The following is an 18,103-nucleotide window of genomic DNA, read 5'->3' on the forward strand; positions in this document are numbered from 1 at the left end:
GATAGTGAACGGTAGTTAACGCAGGCCTTTGCCCCCGTTGTAATCCGTCGTGCCTGCTTGTCTCTCCATTTGATTGATTGTTATCCAAGCATTTACTGTTTTAGAATTGGTTCCCTTTGGATCATTCTCTATTTACAAACAAGCACAAAGTCGCAATACTCTGTTTAGTCTTTGCAGATAGTGAAAAATCGTGTAAAAAAATAAAAGTAATCGAGCAAAATCAGTAGGCCACTAATTGGATCTCTTTTTGACCTCGCTAAAATAGAAATATTAGGAACAACCCTTCATGAGAAATACGAAAATAGTGAGATGAACTGAGCTCCACACCATGAGGGCTGCAAGACAGCTCGACTCCGTCACCCACCCCGCCCAAAATAACGACAAACCCTATGCAAATATTAAAAATATAGACAACACACCAGCAAAGAAACAGGGTAAAACATTTTATTAAATAACTATTTACATAACTATTTTATACTTTTTATTGCCCGATCCGGCTAGCTCAATCGATCGAGCATGAAACTCATGCACTCTGATAGCAAGCGTTGCTGCTGATGCTATGCAGACCAAAACTGGTTTTCAGTTTGTACATTTTTCTAGATTTTTCAATCCAAGGTTGGTTGACTTTGTAGAACGATGGCTTCAGATTTTCAACATACGGTGTGGTGGCGCGGACTGGGAGGGGGCGCTTCGCTTCTGCCCCCTCCCCAAGTAAGATTTTCATACGTGAAAGTACGTTAATGGTTTTGGTCCCTGAGTTGCTTCAATGTCACTGCCATTCTCAAATGTCATAAGTTCTGGATGTTGGGTGCCATAGTTAAAAGTTCTGAGCAGTGCTTGTAACACTGTCTGAAGCTTATTTCCACCTACTGCAGCTTCACTATTCTCAAAGTAAGTGAGTGTCGTTTGTGGACCTGACTGCATTTGAAAACAATGTGATATGTTACCTTCCTAAACAGCTTGACGGAGGCCCCTGAGGGGCGGTGTGATGGCCATGGACTCGGAGAAGACGCTTGGCTCCGACACCCTCCCCAAGTCTTATAGCACTGGTGTAGCCTGAGATCGCCCCCGACATAGGCGGCTGGCTCCCGGGGTCCGGCGGAACTTTTTGCCTTTTGATGACTCTTCAATTCTGGACCTTGTCCCACAATCCGTTTGACCTGAAGACACGCTGTAGTGGGGCGCCCCTTTACCGTTTCAGTTGCCATTCCGCCCGCTTTTGCTACACTGTGCCTCTTCCGCCATTCAGCTGTTTACCGCCCGCTCTTGCGACTACAGCGTCTCGCTCATCATGTAGTTGAGTTGCTCCCGCTCTTGCGGTGCAGCGATAGGCGGCTGCCACAGGACTCTCAAAATGGCGGCCAGCTCTTCGGTTTTGGGCCTGGTCCACTAAAATGGCCCTGGGACACCTTTGAACTCGGACGCTTCCCTGATAGGGCTTGGGTCCCATTCTCGAAAGCGTCCCCTCAGCCGTGAAGATTCTACAAAAGTCTTGGGGGCCTCCGACTCCCGCAGGCTTCTGGTGGGGAGCGGCTGCCATGATTGCTCGTGGAATGGCCACGACGGAGCTACGAGATGGTAGTGCTCTCATGCTGACGCCAGCTTTAGTCTGAAACATCCAGAAACACTGTAGACTACCAATTCGATCAGTTCCGGTAGCGCCCCAACATGACCCGGAAGAGAAGATCTTGCCCTCCCCTCTTTGACTGATGGTTCTTGTTGCCTGTCCCCTCTGTTGTCATTTAACAGAACTTTTTGGACTGCTGAAAGGGGTTGTGTTCCGAACGCTGGTTGGTGGAGACATTTTGACTATATTCTTGACCTACGTTGTCGCGTAATGCGTTATATGACACGCCGCGTTAGCGCACCCGGAAGTGATCCGAGGCGCGGCGCGCAGCGCGTAACGTAAGCATAACAGGTCATGTGACTTGTTAATAAAACTTTTCATTGGTTCATTTTACTTTTGTTATTTTAATGATGAAAAGCTTGGTCATATGACCTAAAAATTACGCTTTTTATTGTTTTCGAACATTATTTTTTTTTAAACATATGTTATAATATTCCAGGCTAATGTACTTTCCCGGAAAATTTACAACTGTCCTGCAAGTAAAATATATTCCTTTTTCGAGAAAAAGGGCGTTTCTTCCTTCCATGACGGAGCCATTGAGTAAAAGAGATTCGGCCTGCTGTCTTAGTCGCCGATACGCCTGATTATCAGATTCTTATCGATCACTTTATGTTGCAGAAATGAAAAACACAACTGCCCTTGACCATTTATCTTTACTGCGTTCCTACATATTATACCTTTTATCCGTCATGTAATTGGACTGCTTTATTTCACTTGCCTTTTACTGATTCGAAAACAGTGACTAAAAGTAAAAACTTTACCAATGTAAATACTACTACCGTGTTTTGTTTTAAAAACCTTTATTGTGAAAATGTCAGTATACAAATACGGGCCTATAACCACGTGGGCCGGCCACGGAGCAAACTGAAATCGTATATGATGAGGAGACATTTACACTGTAGAGGAACGTAACGAGCGGGCCATTAGGTTGCAAGAACAAAGGTGTCTAACAGTTGCGGAATCGGTGGACGTACATTTTGTAATTAAAATACGACAGGGCCACTTACAATAACATTTTCTAGATATACATTTGCGGGCAAGGAGTTACGAGTCCCATTTATACCGGCGCCATTTTGGGCGAGGCCGGGCAGGTCCAAGATATAGTCAAAATGTCTCCACCAACCATCGGCCAGACCAGAACCCCTTTCGGCCCTTTATGCTACAAGATGGTGTCTTCCATTCAGAAAATATTGTTGGCAGCATTTTGAAAGGAAACAGAAACAGCCGTTCTCCTAGTGAGTTTCACATTGTTACATTTAGGAAGAATGTTGAAGAGTAGTATGTGGAAAATCTGAAGCCATTTTTCTACAAACTCTCAATCAGACTTGGATGGAAAAAAAAATCCTGAAGAATGTACAAACTGAAAACCAATTTTTGTCTGTATAGCATCAACAGCAACGCTTGAGTCAGCTTTGTGTCAAGCCGCCATTTTCATTCAATCAATAGCGTCCCCCTGCACACATTCAGGGACCTGGTCGTGTCTTCAGATGAAACGGATTGTAGGAAAAGAAGCAGAAAGGAAAAGGAAAAAAGTTCCGCCGGACCTCGGGAGCCGGCCGCCTATGTCATGTGCGACCTTTGGCCACACCAGGGCAATAGTGAAGCTGCAGCAGGTGCAAATAAGCTTCAGACAGTCTTACAAGCACTGCTCAGAACTCTTAACTGAGGCACTCAACATCCAGGACTTGCCATTCGGATCTTGGCGCCTTGTGCTGGTTCCGACCTATTCACACATCGGTCCACTACTGACATCACCTCATAAGCCAACGGGGCACCCCACGCCGACTTTCGGCGCAGCATTGTAGGATGGCCACACCAGTGCGGCAACTTGCTGGACACAACCTCGGTGCCATCCGGATCTCGGCGCGTTCGACTCACTGTACCGCAAGAGTGACCGCAACTCAGCTGGACACGCCGTCTTTCGGCGCAGCATTGTAGGATGGCCACACCAGTGCGGCAATTTGCTGGACACCACCTCGGTGCCATCCGGATCTCGGCGCGTTCGAGTCACTGTACCGCAAGAGTGACCGCAACTCAGCTGGAAACGCCGTCTTTCGGCGCAGCATTGTAGGATGGCCACACCAGTGCGGCAATTTGCTGGACACCACCTCGGTGCCATCCGGATCTCGACGCGTTGTGCTGCCTTCGGCCTATTCGCACATCGGTCCGCTACTGACGCCGCCTCACGTGCCAACGGATTTTCTACGCTTTTTGTAGCCCTATGCCGCATAACAGGTCATGTGACTTGTTTATAAAACTTTTCATTGGATCATTTTACTTTTGGTTTCCTAAAGATGGAAGGCTTGGTCATATGACCTAAAAATAACACTTTTCATTGGTTTAGAACATTTTTTTTTCCCAAACGATGAAAGCCCCACCTTGTTTCTGGATCATTCAGACTGAAGCTGGCGTCAGCATGAGAGCACCACCATCTCGTGGCTCCGTCGTGGTCATTCTGTGAGCAATCATGGCAGCCGCTCCCCACCGGAAGCCTGCGGGAGTCGGGGGCCCCCAAGACTTTTGTAGAATCTTCACGGCTGAGGGGACGCTTTTCGAGAATGGAGCCCAAGCCCTAGCAGGCAAGCGTCCGAGTTCCAAGGTGTCCCAGGGCCATTTCAGTGGACCAGGCCCAAAACCGAAGAGCCGTCCGCCATTTTAAGAGTCATGTGGCAGGCGCCTATCGCTGCACTGCAAGAGTGGGAGCAACTCAACAACATGGTGAGCGAGATGCTGTAGCCGCAAGAGCGGGCGCAACTCAGCTGGATGGCTGCCACCTGGGGAGGCCCGTTCACGCCGCCTCCCCCACGCCCCCCCCCCCCCCCCGGGCCGCCGCACGCAAATTTTCGGAGCAGCATTGTAGGATACCAAAACCAGTGCGGCAGTTTACTGGACATCACCTGGGTGCCATCAACATCTCAGCGCGTTCTGCTGCCTTGCGACTATTCGCACAACAGACCGCTACTGACGAGGCCTCCCCCCGCCCCACCCGGGACGCCCCACGCCAATTTTCGGAGCAGCATTGTAGGATCCCAAAACCAGTGCGGCACCCAGGCGACATCACCTGGGTGCCGTCCAGAACTCTGCACGTTGTGCTGCCTTGGGACTATTCGCACAAAAGACAGCTTCTGACCATTGTTGCTTTTTTGGGTGAAAAATGTTTAAATGTTTTTACAGTTTTTGTTCCGTTCATTATAGTTAAAAGTTAATAAAGTTTTAAAATCTAACTTTGTTGGAGTGCTATATATGTTTAAAAAATCGGGTGAATGGGGCCTTGAATCGGGTTATTGTCATGTGTGGGCTTTGCAAGTGTACTGCTACAAGATCGGACATTTCAAACTCAAATGCACGTTCTTTTTCTTACCTTTCCGAAGCATGGAGCGCAATAGCAGGCAGAGAAAGGGTGATGCACGTGTTGAACACTGCCTGGCCTGGCAAGTTGCTGGCAGTGCCCCCCCCCGCCCACTCCTGAAAGAGGGCACACACACACCGCCGCCCCGAGTACTTCACAAATCTTTAAAAGACCATGCGCTTGTTCATGAGGCTTAAATGGTTTATCACCCCTTCTAGAACGCCTGCATCGACCCTCTGACGTTTCCTGGAAGAATTAGCACGTAACACAATACCAAGCCCTGTCAGCTGAAACCCCCGAGAAATCATGGGGCATATTATCAAGGGGGTTTATTTCCGCTTTTTTGGCTTTAAAAGCCAAAAAAAAAAGAGATAAAATTATCTCCCTATTACCAAGCTGTCGCTTAACCAGTTAGTGACAGCTAAAAGGAGATAGCGACCATCTTGGGCCCCGCTTTGCATATCAGTGATATTTATCACTAACGACATGCAAAGTGGGCGTGCCAAGATTTTAGCGACTGGAAACAGTCCCTAACCATCGCTATCTCCTATTACCAACTTTTGGAGATATTCGCGCTAAGCGCGAATATCTCCAAAACCTAACACCTGCCCTGAGCAGTTTTAGCCATGTTATCCAATGGGAAGTGGATAACATGGCTATAAGCATTTGCTGGATAATGCATGAATATCGCTGACTTTTCAACGATATTCATGAATTGCGGCCGTTTTTTATCACATTTACGATAAACCTTGCTAATAGCAAGGTTTATGTGCGATAAAATTCGCCGATGTGCGGCGATAATTTTTGTCTCTAAACAAGTTAGAGACAAAAATTATCGCTAGTTGTTGGTAATATGCCCCCGGGTTTTTCCTTGCAGAAATCGGGAAGCGAAAGACTAGCACTGAAATCAGTAGTCTCACGCCTGAATCGGGAGGGTTGGCATGTCTGGATACTCTACAGCTGGGGCCATAAACTACATCCGCAGGGCTAGGTGATAGCCTAGGTCCGGCCTGGACAATCGGACACAGAGGAAGAGGAGTGTCAGAGGGTGCGGTAGTGAATAGGGTGAAAGGGAGGTGTCGGGCGGGCACAGGGTGTGATTCTCAGAGAAGAGCAGCGCAGATGGGGGGAAGTATATGGCCCATGCATGAGAGAAAGAGCAGGGGTGACCAGTGCGTGGGGGAGATGCTTGCGAGGGTGGGGAGCCATGCTGAGGATCGGCGGCGTGCAGAGAGTGGCCCTCGTCAAGGCATCTAAAATGGCTGCCGTGCACGACAAAATTGTGGCATTGGACAAAAACGCAAGATGGCGCAGACAATGTTTATCAATAAGGATTCATTTATAACAAAATATTTACTCGCAGTGACAAAATGGTGGTCAACACTTCCTGATTTCCATCGAATCGAACGTTAACAAACGTCACGCAGCAAAAAAAAAAAAAAAAGCTCACGCACATAGCAGTTTTTAGCCATGTTATCCAATGGAAGGTGGATAACATGGCTAAGAGCATTTGCTGGATAATGCATGAATATCGCTGACTTTTCAGCGATATTCATGCATTGTGGCCGATGTGCGGCGATAATTTTTGTCTCTAAACAATTAAAACGAAGCACAAAATGGCGAATTCCCGTTTCGCTACCGGTTTGCGGCCCAGTTCGCGGCCCGTGAAGCGCTTCTACCGTGAAAAATCATTTTTTTTTTATTTTCCCCACGGGACCCTTTAATAATCCCAACAACATTCCTAGGGGGTCAAGAGGGGTATACCTTGCCCCCTTTCAATAAATTCCCCCTTCGTTTTTCACCTCTTCTTCTCTCTCGATCCTACCGAGAGATAAGATGGCGGCCGCTCCGGACTGTTTAGAATGTTGACAGACACCGGAGAGCCAATCAGCTTTCTGCGCGCAAAGTTCAGTTTCGCGAAAAGTAAGCGGCCCGGATCGCTGCCCGGAGCGCTGTTACAGATATATATCTTGTTTTGAACGTTAATTTCTCAAAAACTACTGGAGCACATATATTGAGACCTAGCAAAGGCACATCGGGCTAACAGTCCCTACAATTTTGCCAAGTTTCGTGCAAATCCATTCAGCCGTTCGAGCTAAAAGTGAGTCCAACCGCCCTATGGAAAAATGAATGGGAAAAACGCGTTTTGGGACCCCCCTTTTTTCTCGGCCCCCTCTTGACGAAACCCCACCAAATTGTCAGGGGCTGCTCAGAAACAAAATGTGCCATTTTCCTGAAAATTTCAGCCGATTCCGTCCACAAACGCCAAAGTTATTAGACATAGAATTTTCAAAAATCCCATAGGGAAAAAATCCTAACTATATATACCTACTGGCGAGATGCCAGTAGGTAATATATATATATATATATATATATATATATATATATATATATATATATATATATATATATATATATATATATATATATATATATATATATATATTATATATATATATATAATACAGCAATAATCCCCCTCAGGAGATAAACTTGCCTCCATCACTTTATTTCGTGCAGAGAAACGGGACACGGCATCTTCACCAACATGTTTTGTTTCGACTTGAAACTTCTTCCAAGGTGTGCCTGCTCCAAACCAATTGTTCATTTGCCACAGGTGAGCTTGAGATGTTTTTATAGTTGCCTCCTTCCGAAGGTTCTGCCCAAAATTTGGAATCACTTTTTTTAGAGCCTTGTGGGACCTGTGGTTTACCAACGAATGTTCAGTTTTTAACCCTCCAGTGGGTGGTGCATTTCATCTCGTTTTGGTCACAAACCGCTTTCCTTCTGCTGTGTTTCGCTGCAAGTTCCCTCACTGTCAGCCAACTTTTCGGACTGACTGAGGGCCAAGTACCGGAGTCCAGTCCCCGGGAGCACCGCAATCCCCTAAAGTCCGTTTGCACGGGTCCAACAGCGTGGTTCAGTGCGGGGATGCCTGGCGCTCTATTATGGCTGTGCGTTTCTCCTCGGCAGAACCAAGCCGACATTTATTACAGCAATAATCCCGCTCAGGAGATAAACGAGTCGCACACAAACTTGCCTCCATCACATTATTTCGTGGAGAAAAATGGGACACGGCATCTTCACCAACATGTTTCGTTTCGACTTGAAACTTCTTCCAAGGTGTGCCTGCTCCAAACCAATCGTTCATTTGCCACAGGTGAGCTTGAGATGTTTTTATAGTTGCCTCCTTCCGAAGGTTCCGCCCAAAATTTGGAATCACTTCCTTTTTAGAGCCTTGTGGGACCTGTGGTTTACCAACGAATGTTCAATTTTTAACCCTCCAGTGGGTGGTGCATTTCATCCCGTTTAGGTCACAAACCGCTTTCCTTCTGCTGTGTTTCGCTGCAAGTTCCCTCACTGTCAGCCAACTTTTAGGACTGACTGAGGGCCAAGTACCGGAGTCAAGTCCCCGGGAGCACCGCAATCCCCTAAAGTCCGTTTGCACGGGTCCAACAGCGTGGTTCAGTGCGGGGATGCCTGGCGCTCTATTGTGGCTGTGCGTTTCTCCTCGGCAGATGTATATATGTATATATATATATATGTATATATATATATATATATTGCCTGCTCGCGGTCCTCAACGTCAAGTTGGCGACCATGAGCGAGCAAAATCCACATCCTAGCGAGACTATTTCCTTGTTCGTCATTAACAACATCAAGTTGCTGATGGCGAGAGTGGAAAATAAACCTCCCGGCGAGATTCTCAATGCGGTGAGGTCAGGTTTCTCATTGCAATTGGTCACGTATGCTCGCGACAGCTCGCGATGAGAAACTACCAGTCTGCATTGGGAAAGCTGCAGCTCGAGTACAAATCTACTCAAGCGGCAGAAAACAACCACTTGCACTGTGCAAGATGCCGTTTCCAATGATTGGACAGTGCGGTCAAGCATCCAGCCCTGTGCAATCAGTGCGAACAACATTTCTCTACCACACTACGCAGTTCGCGTAGCTACGCGTAAAGTGCGTAGTGCGAAGTGCACTTCACGTAGCTACACGTACCGTTACAATGCAAACTACGCCCAGGGTTACACCCTACTCAAGAAACATTTCCTGCCTCCCTGGATCCAAGCTGGCTGAAGTGACAATACAGGGTTGATAGTCCCTTTGTGTGATGGCAGAGCACAGGCTACATAGGTATAAGTTGGACTGTGCTCAGCTCCCGCCCCGAACACACCATCCTGTAAGCAGATGGCCAACTCAGGCACACCTAGTCATGTGACTGTCTGGGAGGAATTTACAAAATCTACCTGACAGTTACACCAGTCATGTGACCCAGGCCTGGCTACAGTCACATAAGGGCTACGGGCATAAAAATACCAACTTTCTAATATGGGCATTTTTTTAAAATGTGATAAAAACCCCAACTTTACCACTTAATAGGGCTTTTCACTCCAATTCCAAACACACCAAAGATAAACTGGTTATCTCTTCCCATTTGGAAATTACACATATACAAGTCAACTCCAGTTTTGTCCAATGGGACAGCTAGGTCTTGTAGGAGTGAAAAACAAATGTAAAAGTTTTTCATAACTAGGACTTGTAAAACTTGAAAGTACATGTCCTGTTTTGTAAATACATTGAAATCCGGTTTATCCAGGGCCTGCCCTAGAGGTGACTCATATGTATTAATTATGAAAGTTTGAACCTAGTGAAGGGTTTAATTTGCCAGGTCAAAATAACAGTGCAAAACTGCACACACAGGCTCTGCAATGGCAGACCTCAGACATGTTTAAACAGCTACTTAATTGGGTGGTACCATCAGTGGTGCAGGCCCAATATTAGCATTTAATTTATAGGCCCTGTCTAAAGGTAGTACAACTTTTCTAATGACTTATAAGTAAATTAAATATGACAAATGGATATAAGCCAATGTTACCATATATTAAGTCGTATTCATACAAAATATCAAAAAAGAAATATATATTTTTTTTTTATTGGTTCAGTTCAAAGCCACATAGAACAGACACGTTTATAGAGCAAGTACACAATCAAAAATAATGAAATATTAAAAAAACAATATCAAAACATGGTATATAAGCAGCGATATCATCATATTTAACCAAAAATAGAGAGAATAGTCACTTTTTCATGGATCCAAATGATCTATCATTGTCTGCCAAATTTTAAACTCTTTTTGCATTTTCCTAACAGATTTAATCTGGTAGAGGTTGAATTCTGAATAATAAACATTGTAAAACTTTGCTCGCCACATTTCATATATAGGAGCTTCTGGCTTCAACCACATTGAAGATATACATAGGCGAGCTACCGCCATAGCCATAAATAAAACATATCTGTTGTTTTGATACCCTGGAAACAAATTATTATCATTAGATAAACCAAAAATAATCATCTCTCTTGAAATTGTAACATCACACTTTGTAATATAAGCCAGACATTTTTCTATAGATATAAAGAAAGGTTTTAACACTGCGCAATCTGAAAAAATATGTACAATATCTGCTTGATCAGATTGGCATCTATAACATTACCCATTGTTAGCATTACCCCATTTCAACATTTTAAATGGCGTATGATAAAGGTTAAATAAAGTTTTCTAATGTTGTGAGTATAAGAGGCATAAAAAATAATTTTATCAGCTATATAAATTGACTCTTGAAAGGGCACTGCCAATGTGCCCAATCTATTACACCATTTGGATTCCTGCGATCCCATATCATCCTGTTGTAAATTCACCAGGTGATTGTATAAAGTCCAAATATGTGAGGGTTTTTTAAGTATATCGACAAATTCATTATGACAAAGCGGTAGAGCATTTGGGTGTTTAAAAATAAAATCCTGTAATTGTAAGTACTTAAAAAAGTCATGTTGGGAGAGACTATATATATCTTTTAACTCCTGAAAAGAGGCAATTGTACCATCTTTAACCATATTGCCTATAGTTAATATACCTTTTTGCCCCCATATACACATAGTATGATCCCAGAATATTGGCGGAAACAGTTCTATAGAATTGCATGGAGTATAGAAATGAATGTGACCAACGGAGATAAGCTTCCGTATGGACCGCCATCCTTTAAATGCAGACAACACCAATTTAAATCTGGTTCTTTTATAATAGCTGGGTTCTAAAAAAAGAAGTAGCATTTGCTGAGATTGTGGGCCAAGTAAAAGAGAAAAAATGTCAGTGCTCTCAAATATAGGCGGAGTTCCACCAATCGCAAAATACTTAATATTCTGCATAAGACACGCCAAAAAATATAGTGCAACATTTGGAACTCCCCAACCCCCACGTAATATTGGTAGTGTCATAAATTTAGACGCCCTACGTGCCGATTTCCAACCCCATAAAAATCTATCAGCTATAGATTGTAATTTCCTCTGTTGTAATACAGGTATCTCCAATGGTACTGACCGGAAATAATGTAAAACTTTTGGCAAAATAGACATTTTTAGAACGTTACGTCTCCCAACCAATGACAAATGTAAGCACTCAATTTTCTCAAGTTGATTTCTAACTGATTGCAATATGTCTGACCAGTTCACCGTGACTAATTCTTGAAGCGACAATCTAATTTTAATGCCAAGGTATTTAGCCTCTGTGGTAACCCGGTTGTCATTAGGGCAAAGTCCTGGTGAGCATATAACCTGTGTTTTCTGGATATTGAGTTTATACCCTGACACATTACCAAATTCACGAGTCAAGTTTTCGATCTCATATAATGCAGATTCTGGATCTGATGTTATGATCGCAACATCATCCGCGTAAGCTAGCATGCATACATTGCCCCCGGGTAAAGCCATAGATTGTATATGTGGAGATGCCATTAGCATTTTTAAAAGTGGTTCTATGTACATGGCAAATAATAATGGTGAGCATGGGCACCCCTGCCGTGTACCCCGAGTAATGTTAACTGCTGTTGATTCTTGACCTGACAAACATATCTTGGCCCTGGGATGTCTATATATCACTTGTAAAGCGGATATAAATTGTGGCCCAAACCCCATTTTTCCCAAGATCGCCCATAAAAATGCCCATGCAACGCGATCAAACACTTTTTCGGTGTCTAAAAGCACCAAACCAACGTTTGTATGATTTGCAGTTGCATAATCTAAAGTTGCAATGACACGATATATGTGATTAATCGTACCACGACCTGGAAGAAAGCCATGCTGTTGTTCGGAAACAAGTGCCGGAACAACTTGAATCAGCCGATTTTCAAGAATTTTAGAGTATAGTTTTGCATCTACATCATTAAGGGAAATAGGTCGATATGACCCAGGAAGATACTGCGGCTTATCTTTCTTTTTAAATACAATTATACTAGCATCATCCCACGATGGGGGGGGGATTTCGATTTTGGGCATCTAAAAACGTTGCCAGCATATCATCTTTAATGATGGGGAACAACATATGGTATATCTCTAGTGGAAGTTTACCGGGACCGGTAGCCTTCCCCAGCACCAGTTCTTTAAGGGCACTTTCAAGTTCTTGCATTGTAATTGGCAACTCTAGATCTTCTTTATTCACGGAGTCTAATTGAGTTAAGTCAAGTCTTTCTATATATTGATCAATTAAATCAATAGAAAAATTATCTTGGATATAAAGATCTGTATAATAATCATGAAATACCTGGAGAATACCTTCTGATGAATCTACTAAATTCCCTGGACTATTTTCTATAGAAGTTATACGCTGTGCTGTCTGGCGCCCCACATTCTTTGAGCTAGACATCTTCCCACATTCTCCCCATATTCATATCTTTCAGCACGATGACATTTATATTGGCGTGCTATGTCCTGACTCCACACCCCATTTATCTTAGCTTTGCATTTAGCAACTTTGTCTTGTGCGGCACTACTATCTCGGTGTAAGCTAAATTTGTGTGTTAAATCACGCTCTGCATTTGTTAAATCCTTCAAAAGTTGCGCCATTTTTTTTTCCCTTCCTGTTGAAGACTCCAACCATAGCTACAAGTTTTGCCGCGTAAACCTGCCTTAAAGCAATCCCATACCATTGCATAGCAGGTAGAGCCCCTATTAGGATCAAAAAACTGTTGAGCTCATTCTAAAACTTGTTGCAAATAGGTTTCATCTGAGAGACATTTCTTATCAAATGTAAAAGACCTTTTTGTACGCTGGATTTTAAGCAGGGACATGTCTATAACAATTGGGGCATGATCAGATGTAATACGTGGCATTACAGACATTCGGGATCCTTCTGCCATATACCGAGGTAGAAAAATATAATCGAGACGCACAAATTTCTTGTGAGGTGAAGAAAAAAAAGGTAAAGCAAGGGTCCCTTGGATTAGCCAAAGGCCACCCATCAATCAAGCCATGTTGACGTAGTAGTTGCCGTAGTTCTTTAAATACTTTGGGCTTCCTACCTAAATATCGACTAAACCCCCAGTCCCATGTATTCAACTCCCCATGAATATTAAAATCACCAAGTAGGAATAATGGAGTGCCCCATAAAGCCAACTCTACATTCAAAAATTCTATCACTGCAGTGTCATCAATATTGGATCCATATACCGTACATATAGTAGCCACAGCGTTCCCTATGACACATTCAACGATTGCCCATCGTCCCAGACTATCCACTTTGATTTTCCCTGTCGCGACTATAGATTGTCGCCCCAATATAGCCACTCCTCGATTCATAGTAGATTGTTGGGAGGCCGCCAATACTGTATACCCACGATAATTCAAAACTTTTCTATTTGCCCATGGTATATGCGTCTCTTGGAGACATATTATATCCAGTTGAATCAAACGAATCTCATGCATCACACGTTTTCGCTTCTGAATATTATTGAGGCCACATACTTTAAATGAACACATGCCGAGATTACAACTAGTCATGGCTGCTAAATAGATTCCTTATGCAATTGCACCCAAAAAGAAACAATATATTTAGACTAAACATTCTATGGCTTTGACAGAATTTTTTTCCCCTTTTTCTCCCCAGCGCACCCCCTGTGCCCCCCCGAACCCAGCACCCCCCCACCACATACACCCCTCACCCCCACTGACCCTCCCCCAAAACTAAGGCAAAGGGGCCTATCACCCCGTTGATGCATGTGAGATCTCCTCTCGAGTTTGGGCGTATCCATTAACCTATAAGAGAAAAGCATGAGGAGTAAACCATATAGACAAATGAATATTCAAAGTTCATAACTTTTCCCTCATGCTAAAGAGTTTAGATATTCCTTCGCTGGAGCCTCAGTTGTGAAGAACCGATTCTGCCCTTTGTATATCGTCTTTAATGTAGACGGTTGAAGGAGAAAAACTTGAGCGCCCTTCTTTTGAAATGGAGCAATCAGCTGGTGCATTCTCCAACTATTTTCTACAGTGGCATGACAGTAATCAGGGCGTACAAAAAATGTAATACCCTTCCCAGAGCACTTTTTATCTGGTCTTGCAAGGTCATATACTTTTTGTCTTGCCAAAAAGTTATTTAGAGATATCAAAATTGCACGGGGGTATTGATGACTTTGGTTACCCCGTATTGTTTGCTTGCGAAATGGAAAGCGATGTGCCCTTTGAATCTCTTGAGACCACTGCCAGTCTTTAACCTCCGGAAAAGCTTCTTCAAAAAGTTCGACCACAAACTGTCGAATGTCCTGTCCCTCACGTCATTCGGGTACACCCAAAACTCACAAATTGTTATGGCGTAACCGGTTCTCTAAATCCACCAATTTTATATTCACGTCATCTTTCTGAGCCTTTATTCCATCGATGTCAGTTCTATTATGTGTTACTTGATCTTCCAATGAAGAAATACATCCTTCCACTTCTACCATTCTATCCGTGAAATCATTACATGATTTCGCCAGCCATCGCACAATGTTTTGAAGTTTTTTGCAGGCATGATGTGTTTTCAAATGTTCAGCTTTAGCCTCCAGGCGTTGATCAGAGATCGCTTTCAGAATAATGTCTACTGGGGCTTGGCTTGGAATTCCAGGGCTAGAGCTATTTTGTTCAGGAGCATTTGCTTGATCTTCCTGGCGGCATTGATCCAATATAGCCTCTTGATCTATTGCAGTCGTATCTCCATTAGATATTTCCACACTCCAATTACTGTCCACTTGTAGATTAGCTGTATTTTCCAAAGAGGAAGTTTCCACTTCATCCTCTAAGTCGCCCTCCAAATCAGAGCCCTCAGAGTGTTCTGAAAGTGAATAAAATTCGCTATCCTTGCTACTGATTCGATCGCCTTCCGCCCCTTCTGCCCCTTCTGCCCCTTCAATCCTAGAGGGATTCACCTCGGCATCAGTGTCGGCACCAGCCGCCTCGCCTCCCACTCCTCCTCCTCTCCGCGCCTCAGCCTGCTTCTCAGCTGCATCTCGTCCAGGAACGGCAGGCACCGAAGCGCCGGAGCACACTATTCGCGCCAGCTTTTTTTTTCTCAGAACGCCACCGTTGTCCACAGTACCGGCCCGACAATCCAAAGTGCCGACGGCAAAAGAAAAAGTAGCTGGGACTCCAATTCGGCATTCATATGGATCGCCCAAATGGAGCACCTCACACACACGCCTGTCGTACAGGCGCTATCTTGCCCCTCTCAAAAAAGAAATATTAAGGGGCAAAAATATTGAATTTAAAATATTGTGATGCAAAAATATTTCGTGAAAAATATTATATAGATGTTGTAAATATCTATTTTGTGAATGACAATGTTAAAAATATTTATATTGTTAACAACTTTTTCAAAAATATATTTGTTAATATAATTTTATAATTGTTTTGATGTATTTTAGTATTCATCACCGTGTTTCTTCCTCTTACATGCTCGGGAACTCTGTCTACTGCAAAATAATGTAATAATCACTGATAACTCTTGTGTTGATCAAAAAAGTACCTTGCCACTGAGTAACTAAAATTATGATTCCTAATCGCTTGCTGATGTTCCAATATGCGCCTTCTCAGTTGAAGGATGGTAATACCAACATACATTATGGGACATGGGCAAGACAACACCTACACACAGTGAACTGTATTGCAGTTATAGAATCCATTCACACTTCTCTTTTAACCGTCCGAAGTCTAGTTCTCTGAGACATTTCTCACCATCCTGCAGGCTTTACAGTTGTTGCATTTAAATAATCCTTTCGTGGTAGATAACCAGGTATCTGGTTTGCGGCTTTGGGTAAAATAACTATGAGACAAATTGTCTCTCAGGGTCTTGCCTTTTCTGTATGTAATAGGCAGTGATCTAGGCAGATCTTCCCCTTTTACTGCATCACCCCTCACTTTCTGTCAGTGCTTTTTAATTACCTGGTACACTTTGGGAGACATCGAGTTGAAACAGGTGATGAATCTGGTGACTGTTTTACCCTTATTTTGCTGGATATTTGGATAAAGTAGCTGATTCCTGGTGATATTCTTAGATTTCAACTTGCCCGTGTTTAATGTTTTCGAACTGCATCCTCTCTTCAAAAATCTGCCTTTAATGTTTTTCAATTGTTTGTTAGCCTCATAGCTGCTAGTAAACATCCCTCCCCAGTGCTGCGCTGTCCATTGGAACTAGTGCTGAATGGACGTCCAATGGTCGTGCGCAGCACTGGGGAGGTAGTGCTGCCGTCGGCCAACGCACCGAGGCAGCACTTAAGGGGTTATACTCTTGTTCCTCACTGCAGATTCTTTTCAGTTTAATTGATTCCCCATAGGGGAATGCTTTCTTTGATATTTTTAGGATGTTGACTTTTAAAGTGCAAAGTGCTATTTCCTGCTATCACTTTCCGGAAGACTGTTTTATTTATTTTTCCTGCTATCACTTTCCGGTAGACTGTTTTATTTATTTTTCCTTCCCTCACTTGAAGCAAAATGTCTAAAAAGGTGATCTCACTGGAGCTGATGGATGCTTTAAATTGCAGATTAAAAGGATTATTATTCAAAATTCTTATGTACTCTTCTGCTTTTGTTTGGACCCATTCCATAATAAAAAATAAATTATCAATATACAGGGTCCAAATTAAAATATTCTGCATGTTAGAACTGGGGGTCTCTAGGTGGCAGAGGTAGGTACCACTGTCCAAATAGGGACCCTTGCTTCTAGTCAGGGAAAGGCGGAATCCATCTGAGATAACGCCTGCTCACCCTCTAGGTATCTTGGCACGAGCAGTCAAGGCTAATCAGAAGGCAATGTGTAAAGTATTTGTAGCAACACTCAAAGTAACACAGTGAAAACACCACAAACTGACTCCACAACAGTTTAGAAAAATAAAGGTATTTAATCTAAACTACACAAGACCAACACGACAAAAATCCAACATACACAGTTCAAGAATATGGTTTAAAAAGAGTTCTTAAGGTTGCAATAAACGTTCTTTAGGTTGCAATAAAATAATCCACAGTTGCGTGAAAAGTTCACAGTTACGTCACGTTTCAGACAAAGTACCTTATGTTGCGACAAAGTTCCAAAAGCAGAAGCTGGTGCAGTGGAAAACAAGCGATGCGTTGCTTCTGAGACCCTGGGGAGGCGATGCGACAGCCCCGCTGCATCAGCGGGCATGTTACGACGAATCCGGTCTGTATGGGGAGGAAGGCCACTTGTATGGATTCTGGTGGGTAGGTTCCGTAGGAAGTTTGTTCTCGCGAAGGCACGATGCGACGATCTTTGGAGTTGCGACGATCTCTGGGCGACGATGCTCAGACCAGCAGTGATCTTCTTTCTCGCAGCTCCTCGATGCGATGGCTTCGGTGATGACTCTCGCAGCGACGTGATGCGGTAAGCACGCAGGCGGTGCGGCGATCTCACCCAGTGACGACAGGCTCTGCGACGACACTCGCAGCGATGTTAGGCTACCCGCACCGATCGGGTGCGTCCCGCAAATGAAGGATGCGACGGCTCTGACAGCGGCAACAGACGCTGCGACTATCTCGACCTTCGTAGCGGCGGGAATTTCCTCGCACTGTCGGGGATGTGCTCCGCAGCGAGCGATGCGATAACTTTTCTGTAGCAAAGTCTCTCAAATCTTGGTTTCCAGCTTCCCAGCACAGGTACAACTTCCAGAGGCACAACACATGGGCCACGCATTCCAGGAAGGACAGAACTCTCTCAGGGGAAGCTGGGGGTGAAGTCCTTTTGTTCCTGGGACTTCAGAACAGGGAGCCAGCTCTTCTCAGGCCCTTGGAGATTCCTTCAAGCAAGGGGA

Source organism: Lissotriton vulgaris, chromosome 5 (assembly GCF_964263255.1).
Source record: "Lissotriton vulgaris chromosome 5, aLisVul1.2, whole genome shotgun sequence".
Lineage (NCBI taxonomy): Eukaryota > Metazoa > Chordata > Amphibia > Caudata > Salamandridae > Lissotriton > Lissotriton vulgaris.